Source organism: Melospiza melodia, chromosome 28 (assembly GCF_035770615.1).
Source record: "Melospiza melodia melodia isolate bMelMel2 chromosome 28, bMelMel2.pri, whole genome shotgun sequence".
In the NCBI taxonomy this organism is placed as follows: domain Eukaryota; kingdom Metazoa; phylum Chordata; class Aves; order Passeriformes; family Passerellidae; genus Melospiza; species Melospiza melodia.
The window spans coordinates 7,586,161-7,592,316 of record NC_086221.1 but is presented as its reverse complement, the minus strand read 5'-3'; positions in this window follow the sequence as shown (position 1 = coordinate 7,592,316).

Genomic DNA, 6,156 nt, shown 5'->3' with positions numbered 1-6,156 from the left:
TCATGACACTGCAGTTTGTATCAGCTCCCATAAGGGAACGGGTAATGTAGAACATCTCCTATGGCCTCTGAGTGGGTCTCTGTGGTAAGCAAGAGCCACTTGGAGCCTGTCACCAACACAGCTCAAGCAGTGTCACCTCCCAGCCTTGGCAAAGTGGAGCAGGATGTCCCTGGGACTGGCCCTGAAGTGGCAGTGCCGTGGGAGGGGGTGAGAGAGTGGGAATCTCCTGCCCACACCTCAGGAGTGCTGGATTGGAACCCAGCCAAGGTCTGGGAGCTGGGGCAGAGCCGTGCGGTCAGAGAGCAGTGGTGTGGGTGGAAATGCACGCTGTCCCACGTCTGGGTTTCTGTTGTGTTTCATTTTTTCCGTGTGTGAGTGCGTGGGTGGTTCCCAGCCTGTCTGTGCTCGCCGGGGCAGTGCATGTGTAGCACGGGATGGTGTGTTGCCTCTCTGAGTCTGGGAGAAGTCCTATGATAGCACATTGGGGGTGAAAATAAAGGAAGCTTTTTCCTTAATGTATAAATGAATATTTGTATGATTAAATTAACACAGAAAAAAAAAAAAAAAAAAAAAAGCTCTGTAGCTGTCGAGAGTTTTATTGAAGCTGCAAAACTTCTGAGTCTGTCACCTTGTAGCTAAATGTACCTGGTTTGCTCCATTCCCAGAGTGTTTCCAGACACTCAGGCACAACTCCCTTAAACCCAGCTCCAGCCCTAATTTAGTCCAAATTGCTGTGAAACCAGACCCAATTCAGTGCATACTGAGGTTATCAAACCACCTGGGTGGGAGTGAGGGTGGGGAGAGGGTCTGGGGGTGGTTGTGAGGCAGGGGAGGGAGGGGATTCCAGATTTCCTTGTGTCAAGGTCAGGTGACATCTCCAGGACAGCTCCTGAGGAGGAGCGGGATGCTCTGAGGGATCTCCATCTGAGGGGCACCAGCACATAGCAATGACACAGCTGTGTCCCAGGTGTGGCTCCTGGGGTGGCTGATCCACATCCCAGCCCTTCCCTCAGAGCCTGGTGCAGGACAGGGTGATACTCCACACTTAAACAGCCCAGTCCTGAGGGATCAGACCTGCCATCTCCTGAGCGGCTCGGGAAGGCAGGAGCCAGAGTTTGAAGGGAGGAAGGTTGGTTTGGGTTTTATTTTCCCACAATCCCTAAGGAAATCACTGACACTGTCGGGATGGGGGCACAGGAAGGTCTCGCTTTGCTGGGCACCTGCACACTTGTCCAAGGTGGATCTGAGCTCCCAGGTGAGGCCTTGCTGCTCAGGACACCCAGCCCAAGCACGACGTGGATGAACTGCACCACGGAGCAGCTCGGCTGAGCCCGTTCCTTTGCTCACCTGGGAGCTTGTTACTAATCCCCACGAGAAACCTCGCTCTGTGTGTGCTGGCTTTGCTTTTATCATTTGAATAAATGCCTGCAGCTTTCATGTGCTGGTTAAGCTTGACTGAAAGCCTGACTGGGAACAGACATCCTGCTCCCTGTGCCTGGGGGTGTTTGTTCTGTGCCTGGAGCAGAACCTCGGGGTGCTCTGGGTGTCCCGAGGCCGCTGTGTTTGGGCAGGGCAGCATCGCCCGCCCTGCTCACTGCCCAGCTTTGCATTTACTCCTTATTTGCTCGAAAGAATCTGTTTATCTTTAGGGTTGCAACCTGTCAGAGGTTGCCAGCACAGGACAATCCCATCACACCTTTAATGGAGTCTCCTGAGCAGGCAAATACCCGCGGGATTGCTGTGGTGGTGGTGGAGGTCAGAAAAAAGGAGCAGAGCTGGCGGGCAGGAGGCCAAGGCAAACGGCAGCCACAGCACCTGGGAGCTGCTTGGGTGCTGCTTTTGCTGCTTGTTCATTTTTTTTAGGGGAACCAGATCATCATCCATTAAAAATTGCAAAATTGATTCTGGTGTTATGCAGTTTTTTTTGGTTCCCAAAGCAATGGCAGTCGGAGGGAGGGTGTTCCCAGATTTTTGTGGTGGATTGCAGGGATGAGGATGTGCTCAGCACCCAGCACTGCTCGGGCCCGTGCCCTGTGCCTGGTTGGGTGCTCATGCCCCTCAGGCTGGGGGGAAGAGCAGGATCTGCTCCAAAACCTCCCCAGCACCACCACATCCTCATGTGCATGCTCCTACAGAAGGGGAGAAGGAAGGCATGGAGTTTTCAGGAGTATCCAAATAAATCCACTTTATTCTGGATCAATATGGAATTTTCACGAAGCAAAAACATTAAATGGAGGGCTCTTCACCCATTTATATTTTACTAAAATTCAGTGAAATATGCAGATGCAGGCATGACCTCGAGGGTTCCTATGGGCACCTTCCCATCCAGGAGCCCCACCTGGAACAGTGGCAGAGAGGATTTTTGTGATTCTTGTTTATTTTTCCTCCTCTACCTGCTCCATCCTGCAGCAGCAGCCCGTGGCGTGCAACACTCTGCTCCTGCATCTCTGCAGATCCCTTGGGAGGCACAGGGGAATGTTAATGTGCCAAGGGGGACGGGAGGCCAGGCCAGTCCTGGATCCTACCGGGGTCCGTGGGGAAGGAGCAGGATCAGGGGGAGCCTGGGATCTTTCTGGAAGCTCTCCACAACCTGCTCCCTCTGCCTGTGTGTTCGTTGGAAAATTCCTACTTACACAGGAATTAATTAAGGAAATCTAATCTCAAACATTTCCTAGCCCATTGATAAAACAGCCCAGTGGTAAAAGCTGGCAGCAGAGCCCAGCAGGGAGGCAGATGGCACGCGTGGGCACGGAGCAGCCCTGTTTGCCCCATGCAGGGCTGTGGGCTGGGCTGGCTCCAGAGCTGCCTCCTTGCTCGTTGTACTCCGTGTTTTGGTTCTCTCCTCCCTGCAGGGGCGACACTTCCACAGAAACTTCAAGCAGGGCGAGAAAGTTTGGTTTCCACCACTTGAGCGGTGCAGAGTGCAGCGAGGTGGGACAGCCATGCCCAGGAGTGGGGACACCGCGGGGCCACAGCTCCATGTGCTGCCAGGGGACGGTGTTGGCACCAGGGGTGGGCTGGGGGCTGTGCTGGACCCGGGGGCTCCCAGCCGAGCTGCTCAAACAGCCCGGGGCAGGTGCCAGCAGAGGGAGCTGAGGTTGTTCCTCGTCCACAAAACCCTTTGGAGCTGCTGGATGAGGCTTCTCCAGGCTTCGATGTCCCCTCACCTGCAGAGCAGCTGCAGTGGGGTGGCACAGCTGGGCAGTGGGGTGGCACAGTGGCACTGCCACTGTCACCTGGCCTGCCGGCAGCACTGAAGGGCTGGGCCAGTGCTGCAGAGCCAGGCAGGAGCTGCTGGGCAGGGACAGAAGGGCTCACCCCTCTGGGCTGGGAGTGAGGCAGGGTCTGCACGCCTGGAGAGCCAGCTGCTGTCCCACTTTGAAGGGCTGGGGACAAAAGGGGGTCTGGCTGCTCTGCTGTGGCCCCAGGGTGGTGCACAGCTCTGTGGGAGGGAAAAAGAGACCCCCAAACCGTGGGGCTGGGGTAAAGCCCTTTTTCCAGGCTGTTTTCTAGGACAGCCATCCCACAGGACGGAGCTTTCAGCCTCTCCTGGGTCTCTGCACCTCTGCTGTGGAGCAGCTGGGCTGGGCAGGGTCTGTGCAGCATTGGCATCCAGGGGAGCACAGCAAGAACTCCCATTCCTTATCTAATCTGCAGCATTTTCCCTCCTCGCTGTTTGCTGTGGCCGTGTTTCCTCAATCAATTGACAGCTGCAGGCTGGGCTGTGATGCCAGCCCGTGGCACGGCAGCCCCAGAGCCCGGGTGGCATTGGAGGGACCCTGGGATGAGCCCCTCGAACCCCTGTGAGCCCAGCAGGGCCATGAACGCCCTGGCAGGTGGCAGTGAGAGGCACCTGAGCGGTGACACTGCAGCACAGAGGGTCCCTGTCTGTCCCCAGCGAGGCCTCAGGGACACCCAGGCTGTGCCTGAGGGACACAAACCCACCCAGCAGCCACAGTGCTGCCCAAAGCGGGGCTGTGCATGGCCAGAGCTGGATTCTGCACGGAGCTGGGCAACCGTGGCCACTGTGCCCTTGGGGGTGCCCCCTCCGAGCCCCCCGAGCCTGGCAGCAGCCCCAGAGCCCCCATGTGTGCCCCACAGTGGGATGGGGAGAGGACAAATCCCCAAATCGCGGCTCTGGTTTGTCCATCTGGGCAAGGAGGGGTGAGAGGGGGCTCCCTGCCCTGCAGGGGCCTCCCCAAACGGGGAGCTCTCCCTGGGATGAGCCTGGCTGCTCTCCTTGCCCGTGGGGAGCAGGCTGGGAGGAAGCAGCTGAGGGTGCCTGAGAAGCAGGTTTGTCAGAATTTTAAAGGGATCTAAATCAATAGTGATAAGGAAACAATTATTTAAAGAGCAAACAAATGGAAACTGCTAAATGTACCCTGGTTTTTCCTTTTTCTTTTTTTCTTTTCTTTTTTTTTTTTTTTTCTTGTGGGTGAAGGGTGCAGGGCCGATGCCATTGAGTGCTGGGTCCCTGCTGGGACCACCCCAGGGTGGGCACGGGGGCAGCTCTGCTCGCTCAGCCCAGCCCCAGCCAGGCTGGAAACGAGCCCCACAGGACAAAGTGTTGTTTCATCCCGCAAGGAAAAGGGTTTTATGGGTCATCTGGAAACGCTAATCTCAGGTGAGCCCATTGGTGACGTTGATGAGCCTGCTGGTGGTGTCACAGCAGGGACAGGGACAGGCCTGGTGCTGGGGGACACTGCTGTGTGCTGCCTGCACCTGCTGGTGGCATTCTGAGGGGCAGAGGAGCCAGCACTGGTCGCTGAGGCTGGGCAATCCCTGCAGAATAAGGATCTTTTCTTCTCAAGGATATTTTCTGCATTTCCTCCGAGGATCCTGCTGGGGTTTGTGGCAGAGCTGCAGCTGGCACCATCCCTGCCCACGCAGAGCATTTCCCCTGCCCTGCCTGGCACAGGGTACCCCGGACGGGGGAGCCCCTGGAGGATCCCAGTGACCGGGGCTGTCACCACCACCAGGGCTTTGTCTCAAAGGGCAGCTCATTCCCATCCTTCCCCCCCGTGGCGTTTTCATCAGCTTTAGGTTGGGGATTAGGCACGTGTTGACAGAACAAACATTTTGCTGCGCTCAAATCCACTGCTGAGGAGAGAAGTGATGTCCTTGCTCTGCTGGTGCCTGAGCCAGCGCTGGGATGGGGAGTTGGGATTGGGAGAGGCGGGCGCGGGGCCAGGAGAGCCCCTTGAGGGGAACACGGAGCCATTTCGGGTCACGTCCCACGCCGGGGCCAGAGCTCTGTCTCTGCTCCCTCACAGAGCATTAATCACTTTCTGCTTTCATATCCTGCCCTGTGAAACCAGGGATGCCACAAGGAATGCTGCTGTGTCCAGCAAGGCTCTCACAGGTGCTGGGGCCCCCTGCCCAGCTCCTGGTGCCCATCACAGCTCCCTCCTCCCCAGAGCTGGCTCTGGAGCTGTGCTGTTGGTGTCAGGAAGGTGACAAGGCTGGGGATACCCAGGAGCTGCCCCCAGGATCTGTGTCCACCAGGGAAAATTCCTCCAAGCTCTGTGGCCAACCCAGTGACTGCACGGTGGGGGAAGACAGGACACGGGACCTCATTTGGGGTGCTGCCCATCTCCCACACCCCGTTTTCCCTACGCCCTGGGCCCTGGCACCTCGCTGAGCCCCCAGGATGAGGTGTGAGAGAGCTGGGTGATGCTCAAGGGAGCGACGCGACAGGGACAGGTTTCCCCCGGGGCTCGGTGAGTTCCCCTCGGGGTTTGGTGAGTTCCCCTCGGGATTTGGTGAGTTCCCCTCGGGATTTGGTGAGTTCCCCTCGGGGCTCGGTGAGTTCCCCTCGGGGCTCGCTGAGTCACCGCTGGCTCTGCGGGCAGCTCCGCGTCCCCAGCCCCGTCCTGCAGCCCAGACCCGCGGCCCCATAGGGGATGTGGGGTCCCTGCCCTCTGTGCACAGGGGAGCCCCTTCCCCTGCTCCCTCGGCCCTGCAAACGCGGCTCAGGAGTGATGGGAGAGGGTCCCTGCTGATCCCCCCTCCCCACGCAGCCCCTCCAGCCCCCCCAGCTCATCGATCTGTGAGGTTTGGGGTCACTTTTAGGGGTTTGTCCTCTGGGGCAGAACATTCTGCAGTTCTGCTGAGATGCACAATGCAGAACCCAAGGGTAAATGACCCCCAGGACGT